This window comes from Aphis gossypii, chromosome X, assembly GCF_020184175.1.
Source record: "Aphis gossypii isolate Hap1 chromosome X, ASM2018417v2, whole genome shotgun sequence".
In the NCBI taxonomy this organism is placed as follows: Eukaryota; Metazoa; Arthropoda; class Insecta; order Hemiptera; family Aphididae; genus Aphis; species Aphis gossypii.
The window spans coordinates 64,550,031-64,570,406 of NC_065533.1; the positions used below are offsets into that span (position 1 = coordinate 64,550,031).

Here is a 20,376-nt window from a genome sequence, read left to right on the forward strand (position 1 = left end):
CATGACTTTGAGGCAACCTCTATTATCTATAAACCTTGGGGTATGGCAATATGGTAAACGCCAAGGTGATAAAGCTTTTTGTGATCTGTGTGACGATAATTCGAACAAAGTGTTTTGTTGTGCTGGTGGATCATCGGGATCATTCGGCAGACATTTAAAACTCATACACAATATAAGCAAAAACACTCAAAATCAAAGGTATGTATACAGGGTGTCCCACGGAGATCTGACAAATGAAATAACAATACAATGATACCCATAGGCGCCCGCGTATGTTACTTAACAAGAATATTGATATTTAAAAAAATTGTAAAAAATCAGCCACTTGACTTAAATAAATGTTTTTACCATATAAATTTTTCTGAAAATCAGATTTACAAATTGGCTATTTTAAATATTCTGGAAAAATTTTTTATCAATTTTTAAGTTTTTTATTTTCAGTATTCAAAAATAAAAAATTAAAAATGTATACTAAAAATGTAGTGCAATTGTCTATGAATTATACTTAAAAGAAATTTTTTAAAAATATTAATCAGAACAAAAGTTATTTCATTTGTCAGATCTCCGTGGGACACCATGCAATTAATTAATTAATTTAAAATTGGGTTATCTTAAAAAGCTTAATTTTATATAACATATTCGTGTAACGTATTACCGCGTAGTGGTGAAGTTAAGAAGTTTATAATAGTAAACAAAATAATTAACTAAATAATAGTAACTCGAAGTTGCGAGTTCAAATCCAAAAAAAAATGTTTATAAATAGGGCAGGGATTTTTGTGCATTTGCGTGTTTTTTCTTAACGGTCCAAAAAATAGATAGGTGAGCTACAAATTTGAATTATAGTCAATAGATCCGAATTATAAAGTTGTATTATACCCATTTTTGCATATTTCGTCATATTTTTTTGTCACATGTACTGCATATTTCTGTATTTTACGATTTTTTTATTGCATATTTAATACACGGTTTTTAAATGTTTAATATGTAATATTTTGCTTATTTTAATTAAAATAACGTATTTATAGCCCATGCAATTTGACAAGTCGTTTTCTTATCTTATCTGAGACATATCGGGACAAGTATTAATCTGTTATTGAGTAAGTTAAAGGTTTTCGTAAATCATACATTAGACGTGTTTGTCATAATCCGAGTGCGCGTAATTTTCATTCGATTTAATTTATTTATATTTAGTATGCCGAAAATATTATAAAAAATTCAATCATTATAAATATAATATTATTTTATGTAAACATAAAAAATAATGAAAACAAGAATTTTTTAATAGATTTTGTTGTATATTTTTTATTTTATAGAATGTAATCCTACAAAATAAGAGCAAAAATGCGTATTTCTGAGGGTTTTAGATTATATAAATCCTGGCCCTATTTAAAATTTGTTTTTTTACAATTATGATTATAGTGTAAAACGAAATATTTTTTAATATTTGGTTTTATAAAATATTAACACATATAACATTATTTTATAGTTTATATTTTTTTTAATACGACACACGCATTCGATCAGTCCTAATCATAATTACATTAACTTTAACAATAATAATAATTGTAAATTATACTCGTATATATAAATTACAATATTATTTATAATACGCTATATCTACATAATATATATTAATTTTATCATTCAACTACTATAACTATACCTATAAAATTGATTTAAGTAATTGTAATTACTGTTATACTGTAATTTGTTTCCTAGTGATGATAATCTTCATGAAGTCGAAGAGTGTAATATAGTTGATGGTTTAACACAGTGTTCATCGTCATCATCAACTAGTTTATTAAATACCGATTGTTCGTCCTCATCATCAGAATTTCGTGAACCACCCCGTTAACAACGTAGAACTTATATTAATAAGAATTTTGAAAAAAACCGAATTTGTAGTTCAGAAAGAACAGAAGAAATTCATCAGACGTTAGCTAAAATGATCGCTATCAATCAAATGCCATTATCCTTAGTCGAACCAAATTATATTATCTGTAAGGAAGGTGCTATCAAACAGAGACTTAAAGGATTCAAATCGTCGGTTGAATATTTAATAAAAAAAGAATTAAAAGATGCAAAAAGTGTAAGTTGTACATCGGACTGTTGGTCATCAATAGCTCAAGAATCGTACATAACAGTTACTGCACATTTTATTGATGACCAGTGGTGCCCAAAATCATATACCTTGACAACTCACAAATTAGAAGATCGTCATACAGCTTCAAATTTATCCGATCAATTAAAAATTACTTTTAATAAATGGGAAATCGACCAAAAAGTTACGGCAGTAGTTACTGACAATGCAAAAAATGTGTTGAATGCAGTTAATTTACTGGATAATATTACAGAAAAAAATGATATAACATGTGCTGCACATACATTACAACTTGCTATCAATAAGGCCCTAAAATATGATAAAATAGATAATTTAATTCAATTATGTAGTAAAATTGTTGTCATTTTAAGCATTCAAATTTAGCTATTCAATATTTAAAAGATAAGCAAGAACAACTAGGTATGCCAACAGAATGTTTAATTCAAAGCTGTACAACCCGATGGAATTCTATATTTATGATGCTTGATCGAATTTATAAAAATAGGTGTCCTATTTCAAATGTTCTTGCTGATCGTTCGTTAACTACAGCAGCGACAGCACATAAATTTGAAGTGTCAGAACACCAATTGACAAATATAGAAACTCTAATAAAATTGCTTAAGCCTCTACAAATTATGACCACTGTTTTTTGTGGGGAAAAATATTGTTCTAGTTCAATGGTGAGACCTCTTCTAAACGCAGTTATAGAAAAGCATTTAAAGCATAACCTAAGTGATGATGAAATAGCTGAACATTTTAAAACCACTGTAATAAGAGAATTTTCAGACCGTTTTAAATTACAGTGGACTGCTTCTAGTGTCGTATCTGCTAGGCAAATAGCGTCTTTCCTCGACCCAAGGTTCAAGGACTTAGAGCATGAAACAACGGTTGATGCAAGAGAGGAAATTTGTTCACGGGTTAAACATTTGATAAACGAAATGGCTGAGATTAATTGCGATGTGCAAATTAAAACACCTGTAACTAAACATCACGGTGCTCTTGAATTTCTGTTCGGTGATGAAGTTAACTATAATATAGCTGATTCTGACATTCAGTATCAAAATTACTTGGCAGAACCACAGTTAAAATTTGATTTTGATGCACTAGAATGGTGGAAGACACGTACATCAAAATATCCACTAATTGTTGCTCTGGCAATGAAATATTTAGGAATACCAGCAACGTCAGTTAGTTCTGAAAGATGTTTCTCAACCGCTGGAAACATAGTGACGGCCAAGAGAAGTTGTTTGGCGCCCGAGATGGTAAACACGCTAATTTTTCTTTACCAAAACAAACAATTGTTATAACTTCCTAGATCGTGAGTGATTACTTTATAATTTTTTGTAAATTTTTCATACTATATACACCAACTACTGCTTGTTCATTAATTTAATATTATTATTGTTATTTTTTTAATAAATAAATTTAGTTAATTAATATATATATGTAGGTACATATTTATTATTATTTTGTTATTTAATTATTATTATTGAACATAATATATTGTAATATGTATACTATCATATTGAGTTCAAAAAGTGAAGCAATCTTAAGTCAGCACTATAAAATAGTGAAATACGGTTTTATTTAAATATATGAGTATTTAAGGTCACGGGTATTTAAATACCCGGGTATACACGTGTATTTTTATAACACGGGCTTTAACCCCGTCATAGGTAAAAACACGGGTATCCGTGTAGTTCATTACACGTGTAATCGCGACCTCTAGTACCTATTGATATTTGATTCTGTTTATCTAATTAACTTACTTTTAATTTTTTTGGAATCAAAAATTTCAGATACGTGTGAAAAAGAAAGTTTTCTAGCTGTAGAACTTTTTTCTGAAAAATGTATTTGTTTATTTACAAACTTGAAATAATTACAACGAAAATAACTCATTATATTTAAATGTATAATATGTATACCAGGATGAAATTTTGAGGTACTTGATGGAGAAATAGCAACATCTTGTGACTCAACACGAGTTTTTAATGCTTTAAAATAAGTTAAATATTATTAGAAGGTATTGAAATTTTAATAAAATAAAATAATTACATTTTAATTTGTTTGGAGATGGGGACCAACCATGTTTTAGTTTTCTTGTCTGGTTTGAACCTGTAGATTCGCATTTCAAAGACATAAATGGTTTTTTAGAAACTGTCATCATAGATTCGTCATTGTCTGAATCTATAGGTAAAGCGTAATAGGTAAATTATCAATAAAAGAAATTATAAATGCAAATACTACAACATTACCAGATAACAGAGGCATTGATGCATTTAATTTTGTGGATGAGTATAGTTTATTCTGATTGATTACTTCATCGTCATCAGTAAAATCTGACCTATGCATGGCAATATTTGCTTTTGATTTTGCTTCAGTTAATGATGCTATTTAAAATAAAATATGTGTATATAACCAAATAAACAAATGGATAATATTTTATAATAACTTAAATTTTAAATATTTAACTTACTTATGCTTTTACAAAGTACTCGAATTTTATAATATTTAAATTCAATTTCATTCGGTAAACGTCTATTTGTAATATATTTTGATGTCAGTGATTTGTTGTTTGGCCAAGCACAATAGTTCCCTTTTACCCAGATACTAGGGACCGCTTCTACGCTATTGTCTTTGGTAAAATTAACAACTGAATAATTTGACATTTTTAAATATATCAATGTAAATAAACCTTAAAATAATAATAATAATAATATTAATAAGTCTGTTATATAACAGTATTGTCCAAGTATAATATTTATAATTGGCAAATGAGTTATAGTAACTAATAACTATTTCTTATTATTTTCATTTAAAATAATGTGTTAACTAATAATTTATCATATTCAATACTTTAAATACTTATATTTTATAATAAATATTATGTAATATACATGTTTATTAAATAATAATACTTTAACCATATTGAGTAATACAAAAATTAAAAAAAAATACTTAATATTATAGGTATATACAACATACCTATTAATTTTACTAGCTTTTCTAATAATATGAAATATGTAATAATATAGTAATTGTACAAAAAAAATTAATAGGGCGTAGTTAAATTATTGTTTGATTGTGTGCAGTATAGGGTATGCGATCTCTAATTTCTGAGCATTATTAAAAATCATATATTTCTTAAAATTTGTGTTATTTAAATTTATATAAACTAGTTCATTTGATAATTTTTTTACAATAGCTATTTGTAACTTAATACTATTAATTGGTTTCACAAAAAAAGGCTCAACACTACCAAAAAACTTAACAATTAACACACTTTCATGATCATTCTTACAAATATTCTCAACTTTAAAAATATTAAGTTGATTGTCTTTAATAAAACCAATATAACAATTAGCAATAGACTTTGTATCAATTTTAAAATCATCAATTATAACACATTTAAACTCAGGCTCAGTGCATTTATCAATAAGTGCCCCTTCATTGTGTGGCTTTCTAAACTCTATATTTTGTTTGGAAGTAGAATCTTTAAATTCAGAAAATGTTAAATATTCATTGTAACGTTTTATTACCTGCTCTAGAGGTTTTTCAAATTTTCTAATCATTTTTTTTTAAAACTGTAAAAAGTTTTCAAATCGGAAGCAAGAGCAATTGTCAAGAGCACCATATTGTACATAATCATCTACAATATGCAACAACCCATGAACATTGTGAGATATAAAGTGTTTCCCATATAATTTCCCAAACTTATCTACAAAATATATTAATAATTTTTCACAAAAATGTATCAGCTCACTATCAATGTTTGATGTTAAGAGAATTCTAAAACATATATGTAAACACATAAAATGCGAATAACAATATTCATTCAGCATACCTTGCAACACTATAGGGCCAGAGTACAAAAGAAATAATCAATACTCTGTGGCCTTCCATCTAGGTACTTCATTTAGACCCCTTGGAGGTCTTGAAAAATCTGAAGTGATGAATGGTTTAAGCAGTAAAAGATTATTAGAAATAGTTAATACCTTTATAGTTGGTAAACAAACTGATAAAGGTGCTTTTTTTATACTGCCCATCACAATAAAATCAATTTTTTCATAACTCCCAGGCACACAAGATGCATGTAATCCAATGGGAAATTACAAATTATACCTAAATGTGGAATTTCAGTAATTAATGAAACTGAATTAGTTATGAGATATTCATCATTTGAGCGATTTAAAAAATTGGAATGTGTTCTTTTATCAAAATTAATTTCAGAGAGAAAGCAAACCCTATTTTCCAAATATACGCCCTCAATTGTACATCTCGAACAAGAAAAAAATCCAGTGTGCCCCTTAGTTTTCAATATGAAACTCCTAGCTGGAGCATCATAGCAAAAACCACTAACAACTACACGTTTCCTACCAAAATCAGTTATCAAGCCATTTTAATAACTCTGGGATAAATGATCGTATTACGTTAACTTTGGTATCAAAATTTTTGTTTTTATATGTACTTCAAACTTGTATTTACAAAATATAAAAATAAAAACTCTGTACAACATTTTTATTAAAAACAAAATTGCCCACGCTCAAATGTGCCGATGTTTGTATTAATATAGATTTATATACTTCTAGATCGTTATCGGAATAAATAAGTGTTTTTTTCAAAAATAATAACTGGATTAGACCCGGCGTTAATGGATAATTATTACCATCAATTAGAATAGATTGCTCGATAACTTTAACTTCTTTTTCGCCTAGAATAATATTTCCATCTGAAAATTTTTCGGGACATAGGTTTTATCTAAATCTGTAGAGTGAAACCAATTTTCAATTTCTTGTTGATAGTTCTCATTAAAAGTCGATTCGTTGTTATTTTTCTCGTTTGATGTCGAATGGTTTGTATCTGATATTTTAGGTAAGGGGTCGATGATAGGCTTGAAAGTTTGTGACAATAATTGTTGAACATTTGCCTCACCAGTTTTTAATTCAATATATTTATGTTTAATATTTTCTTTAGCTTTAACTAACTCATCTAATATACTACCTTCATCCTTCATGACTGCGTTTGAAATGTTAATATTTTCTATTTGTATCACCTTATATAATGACGTACATATCAAATCCAAAACGATAACGTCCGTTATCACGGTCACTATTTTTATAAATAACGACGAATGCAAATCTAGCACGATTCCAGCACGTAACACAAAAATGCTTAAATTGTGTATATGTCATATCACCGAACAATGTTCATTGTATACATGTTTTAAATTAGTTTCGTCTTGTTTGAATAATACTATTAAATTAGCATTATCTCGGATCAACTGTTTAGGTAATTTTGAATAACTCTGAGCCAGATAAAATATATCTACTTTTTTATGACGTCCGCGTGCGAAAAATTCCCGTATAACTTGCTGATTTTCTCCCAAAACATCGTCCATTATGAATATAGAGTTTGGTAAAACTTTTTCAGGTGAAATAACCTTATCATTCTCAAAAAATGTAAAAATGTTAACACCGTCAATATCATCGATTATACGTTTCAATAATTTATATTTTGGTTGTTCTAACTTTTCAGAGTATATGTAAACGTTTTCAAATCGTAACCCGTTTTCATCAACGAGTAGAAAATATATCATATTTGTTTTACCGCAACCAGAACTGCCCAACACCAACGAACGTATAGTGTTTGGAAATAGCTCATCAATATTATAAATACATAATTTTTTCTCTTGTTCGATAAATCGCATTATTCACTATAAATACCTATGCTATGAACTTGAAAGCGTCACACGATGTCTCGCGTTCGTAAGCGAAACAGCAATAAGGGTTCCGGTCTTATTAACTCGGTTATAAATCATTTGCCTGTGTAATTACATCTACCCGGCTATAGGTAAGTCGCTATATAATTAAATCATATATTATAAATTATTTTTTTTTTTTTTTTACAGATTTTCTGGTCCTGGTACTAAATTTAAAGAAAGATTAGCACGTGGTGAACGAGGTATTAACAAATTAGATGAGTTGGCAAGAGCTCATGATATAGCTTACGAAAAAAGTAATTCGCTGAACGATAGACATAAAGCTGATAAAATATTAGAAAATCAAGCTTGGGAAGTGTTTAAATCTAAAGACACTGGTATTAAAGAAAAAGCTGCATCCTGGTTGGTGATTACAGCTATGAAGGCTAAACGGAAAATTGGAGCTGGTTGCGGTTTTAAACAAGTGGGTTTGGCGGCTAAAAAATCGATCAAAAATAAAATTAATGAAAAAAATATAACCAAGTTAATAAAAACATGTCTGACAGCTGCTAAAAATAAGTAAAATAAGAAAACTAAAACTCCAAGAATTATACCTATACCTAAAAAGGGTGGTGTTTTTCCTTTAATACCTTTTTTTAACCTAACCTTGACGTTCGGGTTGCCATTCGGTACACTGACTGACGATTCAACGTCAACCATCACCATGCAGTCGTTGCGTGCTCAGAGGATAAGTGACGCGGCACTCATCGTCTGGGATGAAGCGCCAATGTCACCGGGACTACAACTCAAGGTGGTCAATAGATTGCTCAAGGACATGATGGGATCGGAATTACCGTTTGGTGGGAAACCGGTCCTGTTCGCCGGCGACTTCAGACAGCTACTGCCTGTCGTGCGCAGAGGGACAAGGAGTGACATTGTAAGGTCGTCGATTAAATATAACTCTCTATGGCGCGACTTGGAACAGTTCAGTCTGACGCGAAACATGCGTGCCTACAACGACGTGGACTTTGCTACTTGGTTGCTACAGCTCAGGAGCGGCCAGTTGCCAGCGGTCGACGGTGTTGTGATGCGTCGAAATCCCCCGAGAAATGGTATGTGACATCGCTAATTTGATTGATTTTGTTTTCCCGCAGCAAATTTCGTTGGCAAACATCGACGAGTTTGCTCGGAAAATAATTGCATGTCCCAGGAACGACGATTGCAGGAAGGTCAATCGCACGGTGTTACAACGCATCGATGGAGCTCACCGGAGCTACACGGCCATAGACACTGTTGTGGTCGATGACCCTGACGAAGTAGCCAATTATCCGATAGAGTTCCTCAACACTCTGGAACCGGACGGACTGCCGCCGTACAACTTAACCCTTTCCAGCCAAATGATAACTTTAGGAATCACGTATTTTTACGATTTATTATTATTCTCCAAAGATTTATTAATTATTATACTCTATTTTAAATCATAAGACTTTTTGTACTCATTCTAATGGTAACACTGATTTTAGTCGTTGCTGACTGTTTATCAATTTAATAGCAATTGTTTATGTTCTAATCGTGAAACACGTTATACCAGAAACACATCGATTTATATCTTGTTATACGGTAAGTAATATTGTATTATTGACTATAAAAAAAATATTTTCGATTAGGAAATTAGTTTTTCTAACTAAATAACTTGACATTATCTGTGAATGTATTTCAATTGATTTACAGTGGCTTCGTAAAAGACATGATTCCGTTAGTAATCATTGGGATATAAATATTGTTTGGAAAATTATTGTTGTTTACCATGCATTCCCAATGATTTTTTTAGGAATCATGTAACATTTAATTAATAATTGTTACAAAATTATTTAATTTTTTAGTTTTTAGCTTATACTTTTTTGAATAATGAACCGTGGGTTAAATGATGATGATATTGTAAACCTTTTAAATGGGGATGTATCTGACATTGAAGAATTCGACGAGGGTGAAGATATTAACTATGAAAATTTAGATGAAATATTGTCAACAATTCCAAATGATTCTGAAGTAATTTTATATTTATAACAAAATATTTTATATAAAATATAATCAATGATTATTATTGACAGGTTATCAATAATGTAGAACATACCATCAATGAAAACTTAGATGAAGTTATACCAAATAATTTAGATTTATTGGAACAAATTTTAAATATTAATGAAATTGAAGATTTTGAATTATCTGAAACAGATCATTTAAATGATCAAACTATTCATATACTCAAGTGGGAGAAGGTAATATAAATTGATTTTTATGTTTATTTTAAATTTAATGTTTATAATATTGCATTCTGGTACCCTGGAATAATACAGACAATATATGGAAAGGTAGTTTACCTGAACCTCCTGATAATATATTGTCTCCATTTGAATACTTCAAGTTATTTGTTGATAATGATGATTTGTAACATATGAGCAAACAAATTTATATTCAGTTGAAAAATGTGGAAAATGTGTAGCTACTTCACCAGAAGAAGAATTGAACAATTCTTAGGAATCCAATTGTAATAATTATTTACTTTTTTTTTTTTTTTAATTTTACTTTTAATTTGTTATTTTGTTTTAAATAGGTACATGAGTATTATAAAAATGCCATCATACAGAATGTTTTGGTCTGAAAACACTCGTTTTACAACAACTTCTGATGCTATGTCAAGGAATCGTTTTGATAGTTTAAGATCAAATATATATTTTAATGATAATAGTAAAATGCTTCCAAGAGAGCATCCGAATCATGATAAATTATTTAAAGTACGCCCTTTTATAAATGCTATACTTGAAAATATGAAAAAAATAAAAGTTGAAGAATATACAGCTGTTGATGAAATAATTATCCCATTTAAAGGGCGTTCAACAATGAAGCAATATAACAAAAATAAACCCCATAAATGGGGTATAAAAATGTTTGCTCTTGCTTCGTCAAATGATTTAGTACACGACTTTGAAATTTATGTTGGAAAAGGTACTCTACCGCCATCAGAACATGGACTTGGAATTAGTGGAGATGTAGTAATGCGTTTAGTTGATAGCATTTCTAAACATCAAAATTACAAAGTATAAATATGATTTATTTTTTTACTGTTTTTAAAGTTTGATAATTTATTACTATCTATTACTTAGGTTTCCATGGATAATTGGTTCAATTCCCATAGTTTACAATGTAAATTACACTTTTGTGGAATTTCGGGTATAGGAACAGTAAGATCCAATAAAATTGCTGGATGTGTCCTAGAAAGTGACAAAACTCTAAAGTCAAAAGGAAGAGGAACACATGACAGTCAAGTTGATACTGTTAATAATCAAGTGGTCACAAAATGGTATGACAACAAAGTTGTTCATGTGATTTTTAACTACCAAGGACCACTTCCAATAAATCAAGTAAAAAGATGGTCTGTAACAGATAAGAAATATATTAATATTCCTAGACCAACATCCATTGCAGAATACAACTCATTTATGGGAGGTGTGGATCTACATGATATGTTGGTAGAAATATACCGTGTTAATATTAGAGTAAGAAGATTTTACCTACGTATTATTTATCATTTAATTGTCATGTGTGTTGTCAATGCATGGTTTTTTTATCGGAGGCACTGTAAGCAACTCAAGATAAAAAAGACTATGAGTTTATTGAAATTTAAATCAGAAGTAGCACATGCTTTATTGCAAGCTGGTAAAAATAAATTAAATAAAAGAGGAAGACCATCATTATCAACTACACCACCAACTAAAAAGAGAATATTATTTGCTCCAAGGCCAGTAGATGATGTTAGGTTTGATGAAATAACTCATTGGCCTATTCCAGTTACTAAAAAGCAACGATGTAAGCATTGCATACAAATCTATACTACAAACACATGCAGTAAGTATAAATTACATTTATGTTCAAAGGTAGACAAAATGTGTTTCATTGCTTTTCATAAAAAATTGTAACTTTTTGTGATAATTATTATACTTAACCATCAAGACTGATAAAAGTGATTTAAATATTCCTTCGTTAATTATTATATTATTAAAAGGTTTATACATTTGTTTGGTTTTATTACATCATATACTTTGTTTTATTTTAAAATTTGTTTTTAATTGTTCAGTTATGTATTTGTATTTCTAAAAAAATAAAGGATATTGGAATTATAGAACTTTTATTTCATGCAAGCGTTGTAAAAGCCCAATGCTGACTTTAGGAATCATAGCTGTATTTCTCAGGTAAGTTGATGAAAAATTAAAAAAAATAATTTTTTTGTCTATTTATAACCCATTTGAAGTAATGTATAAAGGATTTTTTTTTTTTAAAAATTGATTAGTTGGGCTGAAAAGGGTTAACGCTAAAGGTGGGTTCGATTGTCATGTTGCTTAGGAACCTAGATTCTAAGAGACGCCTTTGCAACGGTACGAGATTGGTTGTCACTGAACTACGACGATACAACTTCAAGGCGAGGATGTTGTCTGGTGGTGCACAGGACGAAATAATCATACCTGTGATACCACTCACGTCGTGTGGCGAAGATGACCTGCCCATAATAATGCGAAGAGTACAGTTCCCCGTACGTTTGTCGTTTGCGATGACCATACTTTATAACATAAAGTACTTAAGTACATAAAGTACCATACTTTATAGCATACTTTTATAACAAGTCACAGGGACAAACGTTTGATAGAGTTGGATTGCTTCTGCCTTCACCGATGTTCACGCGCGGACAACTGTACGTAGCCTTTTCACGAGTGAGGAACTCACAATCCATAAGAGTTGGTATGTGTGGTGATGGTCATGGTAGATTCGTCACTAAGAACATTGTATACAGAGAGGTCCTGCAAACAACTGCATAATGAAGCCTACAAGAACTTAATCGTTAACATCTGACCTATGTTATCAAAGGGATCTGTGTGATCCAAGTGGTCTGTGTGACCAACGGTTTATGGGCAGTCATGAGTGCGACTCGCGGAGAGAAAGTTTGACAACCTCCACGTAGTTCTCTCTGGATGCGAATTCGCTTTGTAGTGAATTCGTAACTAATGTCAAATATGTGCTTAAACTTGCTTCAAACACACGAGTTGGTAAAATATTTAGAATATTATGTCATATCAAATGTATGTTATTATTTGTATTTATATTGTTTCAGAAACATAAGGAGTCAGTGGCGTATCTAGGATTTTTTTATGGTGGGTGCTATTGTTAATAATAATAGTCCTAAATTACTAATCATGTACAATTTGGGGGAGGGGATAAAAATTTGGTACTGAAGCATAATTATTAAGCAATATAAAACTTATTAACAATTTAACATTTTTATTTTTTTATAATTAGGTAGAAGGTACACAACAATACAATACAATATGTCACGTAGCACAAATAATATAATATATTTATAATATAAATAATAATAGGAAAAAGAAAACAGCGAAAGAAAGAGAACAACAACAAATGTATATAACTATAGAACGAATTACTATAATAATAATAATAATAATAATAATAATAAGAGTACGCGAAGGCACAGCTTACACAAAGTATGTGTCCCAACGGGAACAAAGTCAATGAAAAACGAAGCAATTGAATAAAAATATATATAATAATAATATATATATTCTTATATACAAAAAGTCACTGTCGTTGGAAAAACGAAATACAAAAAAAAAACAAATCAAATATGCAATAAGTCGCGGAAAGGTACGGACTTTAGATAGAACGGCGGCGGCGGTGATTGGTTGTCACGAACGGTTAACGACAGACAAAAACGCCGCCGAAGCTCTCGGCGGTCGTCACCCACGCCGCGGGAGCTTCGGGGCTCATCGCCGACTCAGAAACTGGTTCGATTAATCGCTCGGGTGTCCCGATTATTATCGAACGAGTGGTGATACCTAGGCAAGGGGGTCTAGCGGGTGAGATCTCGGTATTCGTGCGACACGACCGTGTCAAATACAATACAATGTAATAATATAATTTAAACGTTTTACAATTATTATATTGACCAGTCTTCTAATTGCATTCTTCTTTTCTTTTTTCTAGAAAATTGATCGACAACTAAGTCAATGTCTATACAGGGTGTCCCACAGAGATCTGACAAATGAAATAACTTTTGATCTAATTAATATTTTTAAAAAATTTCTTTTAATATAATTTATAGACGATTGCGCTATATTTTTATTATCATTTTATTTTTTATTTTTAATACCGAAAATAAAAAACTTAAAAATTTATAAAAAAAATTTCCAAAGTATTCAAAATAGCCAATTTGTAAATCTGATTTTCAGAAAAATTACATGGTAAAAACATTTATTTAAGTCAAGTGGCTGATTTTTTACAATTTTTTAAATATCAATAGTCTCGTTAATAATTTACTATCTAGTTTATGATAGAAACATTATAATTTCAAAAAATATAATTTATTTTAAAATTATTTTGTATGTACATTTTTAAATAGGTGCATATTCAAATCTAACTATTTTTTTATTGTATTTATTATAATTTATAATAATAAGTTGTGTACTGGTATATAAACTATATTAATACAATAATACCCGCAATTATTGATTAAATAATTCATGTTGTTTATTACCAGAAATGTATAATACCTTTTTACAATTAATTTTAGCGTTTATACTTTTAATTTTAAATAATCCGTTTGTAGAATACGGTTAATTCAAAACGCAGTAATAGAACAATAGAAGACGCTTTAAGCGTTTACTGTTCACACTTGCTTGCGGTATTGCGTAGCGTAATCGCGGTGGCAGTATAAATCTGTGTCGTTACTCGTTAGTGAGTTATTACCCGTCCATAACCTGTTTAACCCAAAAAAAAATCGTCCCCACCCATAACTTACACAGTTAAACAATATTATTCTATGACACAACACAATGATAATCACAGAATATGTCCAATTTAAAAGACGTTGATTAACCCCTAATCTTGACCCATTGTTGATCAATAATAAAAGATATTACTATCACAGATTACCAAAGTTAGGTAATAATTTATAACCTTAGTAGTTCGTGCTTAAAATAATAGTGATAAATGATAAGATACCATGTGGTTGTTTGTTGATAATTTGATAATTATTAAAATGATAACGCTCGTGTTAGTTCTTCGTAATTTTTATATGACAGTTAAAACAAAAAGTTAAACTAAATTTAAATACGCATCTAATTATTTCATTATTTCAATCAAGTTGATATTTTTAAGTCATTGTAATTAGTGCGTTTGAATTTTTGTCATCTGGTTTAGTTTACTATACATATCTTGGTGTCTAGCTTATTTTAATATACTAAAATTAACTAAATAAAAATAATAATTCACCATTCAAATGATAGTTTTTAAAAAATATGTTTTTGGTTATTTTATGAAAAATATGTAGAATATTGATTTATTAATAAATACATTACTATAGTAAAGATTACAAGTTTAATTAATTGGTTATTTTTAATACATTGTGTCATTACAATGACTGAGGATTTATTGTCCGTTACTGACTGTCAAAAAAGTCTATGTATAAAATGTAAGTATTAATAATTTGATTATACTATATATTTATTAATTATATTACATATTATTTAAATTGTTTATCTTGTATGTAGTTCCATAAATATGATCCAATTACTACAAGTAACATAATGTTTGATGTGCCGCAACATACATGTCAAAAAAAAAAAAAAAAATCAAATAGAAAGTCTTACCTCAAATGTAAATATAACTGAATAAGATCTTTCATTCTAATATTAATAGATATTATTAATTAATATTTTATCATTTTATTTTATCTTATAGGTAAAAAGTAGCTTTCAAAATGAATTTCGTGATTCAAAATATATACCTACAACATTGATGATCACACAATATCTTGTATGTTCAAGTATTAACATACATATAGTATGTAGTCTATATACACTACTATACTGTCTCTACAATCCTCTACAGTTTTATGTGTTGGAAAATCATCAATTTATGTACCAATGGATAAATTATGTATTTATATTTAAATTAATAGTATGAATTGTATGATTAAATTCATTAAATTATTTTAAAAAAAAATTGTATAGGTCTTATAATTAGAATATTAGGAATACTGAGAAAAATCAAAAATTTTATAAAGTGTTAAGCAAAGAAAGGTGACCTATTTTAAATTCAAAAAATATGAGACTTATGGTCGTAAACTTCTAGGTTATAGAGACCTTTTATTGGTTCTGAAATATAATTATTTTTCAACAATTTAAAAAAAAATTAAATTTATTTCTATCTCCGTCACTAATGAGGTGAATTATAAACAGATAATTAATTTTTTTTTTGAAGTAATGATTGATTTTGTTTAGTAACTATGAGTTTTTAGATTATACACAAATACTCTGCTTACGCAATCCGTTAAGTATAAATTCTAATGATTTTTAGTTAACTAAGTGAATTTAGTCGGTATTTCAGAAATAAAATGATTTTACTACATTTGTATCTTAACAGCAATCCTTGGCGTGCACATCTTTATACCGTGGACATAGGTTTCCTTCAATAATTAATAAACTATACTACAATACTAATAACTAGTAAGCATAAGGTATATTAAATGTCTGAACATGCCTACTACAGTCAGTTACATTATATTTGATGCGTTTTTTTTTGAATATAGTATGTATATATTATATTTTTTATATGTTTAAAACAATTAAATCAAACAAAAATAATTTCAACCTACAATCTTCTTGATTGGTTATTACAATAATTTAATTAATTAAAAGTTAACCATCACAGATATTGATTTGTGCAAGTTTGTTAATGTTGCTGTTAAGATACTAAAAGATAAAGAAATTGATATTTAATAATTATTATAATAGGGTTTTTTAATTTAAATTATAACAAATGATATGACGTACAACAAACATATTATATATTGTTACGGCCAACATTTAGGTTGCTGGTAATGAATTACCTGTCCTTTTTTACGGTCTTGAGTTGGGCATCTCGGCGTGTTCTTAAATAAAAAATATAAGACATTAATTAGTCATGTACCTATAATAAATTATTAAAAAAGAAATAGTAAAAAAAAAAAAACATTAATATTACTTTATTTTTTTTGTCTTCCCAATAGACAAATCTAGCTTTGGCTTTTCTTATAAGGTACTGATCTTCTACAGTTTGCTCTCCAATCTTGATGCCATTTAAAATGTCCAAAAATTTACTATGTTTGGGACACCACCATTCAGTACAATTCTAATAAAATACAAATTATAAACTTGATATCAAAATCATTTTAAATGAATATAATACATCATTTATTTTCAATGCGTCTGAGCTTATACTGCTTGGCTCATCTTGTACACTTAATTTTTCATTTTTGAACAGACAAGTTTTTCAATAAATGAAATCTTGGATTCAAGTGGCTGTAAATCATCTAATTTTACATAATTACTCATACTAGATGAGGGGGAATTATGTAAAATTTGTTGCTCCTGAATGTAAATAATTTTAATTTAGTATTATGTGTTGGATATTTTGTTTATTTGTGTATTTTATTATTTATTAAATTTTTTTACCAATTTCTTTTCAATATCTATTGCGGTTTTATCATTCACCTCAACAGTGACCAATTTTTGTTTAAGTAATTCCTATAAAAATAACACTTAGCATATTTTTTTTAAATAATTTTCTTACATGTACTTACAATGTCCTTCTCTAAACTCTCACATTTTGTTTTGAGTACAGACTATAACAAATATTGTAATTTATATTATAACTGCTGTGTATTTATAAAATTATAATGTTATACCTATAATTAGGGTTAGGATGTTTATGCACTAAAAAACAGATAAATATGCATAAAAAATAAAGAAATGTGAAAAAAAATGCAATATAAATATAATATGTTTAGAAATAAATTGAATTATTAATAAAAAATCAACAAATTGTGTCAGTAAAAAAAATAAAAAAAATTTGCAAAATCATAAACATCATAACCCTACCTATAGTTATACATATTTTACTATTATTTATTAATAACTGAAAGTATTAAGTGTAATATATTTTTTAATTTTGCTACTAGAGTACTTACATTATCTTCTTCCAAAATATCATTTTTGTTTTTGAGTATGATCTATCAGAAAAAAAAAATTGTAAATATTATGCATATTTTTTTATTTGTTTTATAAACTTACATTTTTTTCTTTATAAGCTTTTCCTGAACTTTTAATGTTACCTAATAATATGTTATTGAAAATAAATTGTTTACCGTGTAATTATTTTTTTATTTATTCTGCTTTAGTTACTTACAATTTCTTCAGCAAGTGATTTATTTTCTGTTTGAAGGCGTATCACATCTTCAGCATAATAGTTACTTTCAACATTTTTATTTTTAAATGTTTGTCTAACGTATGGTATTGCTGTAAATTTGTGTATATACATATGTGTCTTATTATTATTTTCAAAAAAAAAAAAAAAATAGATATTAATTTCAATATTCACATACCTGACGTAGAGTATCCATTTCATTAATGGCATCTTTAAGCGCGGACTTGAAAAATTCTAGTTCGGTAATATCATCACCTTTATTATTTTTCTTGTACTCACCATATAATATACCAACATCTTCAAAAGTATCCATTATTTTAAATGTTTAAACTTTAAGCAAAATAAAGAAATAAAGAAGGTGCGATGTATATCTTTAAATGCACAAATCTAAACAAGTTGTAGAACAAAAAATACTACAGAAATACATATGTAACCATGTAGAAAACACTTAAAAGTGTCAACTTTCCAGTTAGATAAAACTAATAAATGTACTATTTATAAAATAATAATCAAGTTTAGATAAGTGTCATATCTTGGTTTTGGAAATCCACATTTTTTTTAAACTATTATGTATTTATGTAGGTTTTCTATTGAGACTTTAACAGCCTATCTGACTTGAAGATTTTTCTCAAATTTTAACCAAAATATAAATTAATTTTAATTAATTTAACGATGCCTGCAATTTATAGTAACGCAGAGTATTCTGATATGTTGGCTATTTTTTATGAATGTGGTAAAAGTACACTAAATGCTTCTCGTAAATATATACAAAAATATCCAGAACGAAGACAACCTTCACGAGCTACATTTACCAATGTAGCAAATACATTGCACCAAACAGGTAGAATAATAATAATATTTTAATAATTAACAATCATATAAATATTTTATAAATTATATTAGTACCTATATACAATCTATTATTAATATTAAATAAAGCGCAGCTTAGTTTTACTTTTAAAAAAATACAGTTTATTCCTTAATACATAATATACTATAAAATAAAATGAAAGAATATAAAAATAAAATACAAAACATGAATTTAAATAAATTTATATCAATTAGACAATAACTACATCATAGAATTTACATGGTATTCTTCATTAACAAATTCAAAATAAGACACTAAATACACTAAAAAATTAAAATTTTGTACAGGCAAGTTTCCAGATGGCCATCGATCAAGAAATCACGCTGTTGTAGATGATTGTAATACTGTTGATGTTTTAGCTGCATTTAGTTTCACACCACAGGCATCAATAAGATCCGTAGCTCGGCAAACAAATATTTCTAAATCAACAGTACATCGCATACTAAAAAACAATTCATTTCATCCGTTCAAATTACATTGTGTTCAAGAGTTGAAACCATCTGATCCAGAAAGAAGACTGCAATTCATATCAGAAATTGTTAGCTTGTATGATCAAGATAGCAATATATTGGACAAAATTTTATGGACTGATGAAAGTCTTTTTAACAATAACGGCATGGTAAATCGGCATAACGCACATTATTGGAATGATTCAAATCCATTTTGGACAAGAGAAACCAAGTCCCAAGTTCGATGGTCCATAAATGTATGGTGTGGTATATTAAATAACACATTAATAGGACCTTACTTTTATGAAGGGACGTTAACTGGTGTACGTTATTTGAATTTTCTAGAAAACATTTTGCCATTATTGCTAGAAAATGTTCCTCTTCATACTCGGGAATGTATGTGGGTACAGCAAGATGGTGCTCCACCACATAATTCCAATATAGTCAAAGATTATTTGAACAATACTTTTCCTTTGCGATGGACAGGTACGAACGGTCCAGTTAAATGGCCACCACGTTCTCCAGATCTTACACCACTAGATTTTTTTTATGGGGATATTTAAAGGATCGTGTTATACTGAGCAATCTTCTTCACTCGATAATTTGAAAGAGCGTATCATTGCGGCATGCTCGACCATAACATCGGAAATGTTGAAGTCTGTGACGGCATCAATATTAACACGTTATGAAAAATGTCTATCAAATAACGGTAGACATTTTGAAAATATATTAAAATAATTTAACTATTTTTTCAAAAATAAATATTATGTTATTATTGTTATTGTTATTATTGCTACTATGTAAAATATTTTATAATAAATAATTAACTATTAAAACTAAATTATTTTATTATAAAATGTAAAGAATAATTAACTTGGTTGATCTTGAATCTGGATTATTGATCCACTATCACTGTTTAATGTTTATTATTTAAAAATGATAATTG

The 20,376-nt window shown here is 28.5% G+C and overlaps 1 long non-coding RNA gene and 2 pseudogenes across 1 annotated transcript; 2 read left to right on the top strand and 1 right to left on the bottom strand.

Moving 5' to 3' along the window:
• The first annotated feature begins 8,586 nt into the window (after positions 1–8,586).
• LOC126551921 (uncharacterized) lies at positions 8,587–13,304 on the top strand (annotated as a pseudogene).
• Positions 13,305–15,251: 1,947 nt separating this feature from the next.
• Positions 15,252–15,788, top strand: LOC126551944 (uncharacterized). The gene is made up of 3 exons (XR_007605797.1): positions 15,252–15,336; positions 15,416–15,521; positions 15,606–15,788. It is a non-coding gene; the product is annotated as an uncharacterized LOC126551944 (long non-coding RNA).
• Positions 15,789–16,628: 840 nt separating this feature from the next.
• On the bottom strand, positions 16,629–17,239 carry LOC126551940 (uncharacterized; annotated as a pseudogene).
• Positions 17,240–20,376: the final 3,137 nt, after the last annotated feature.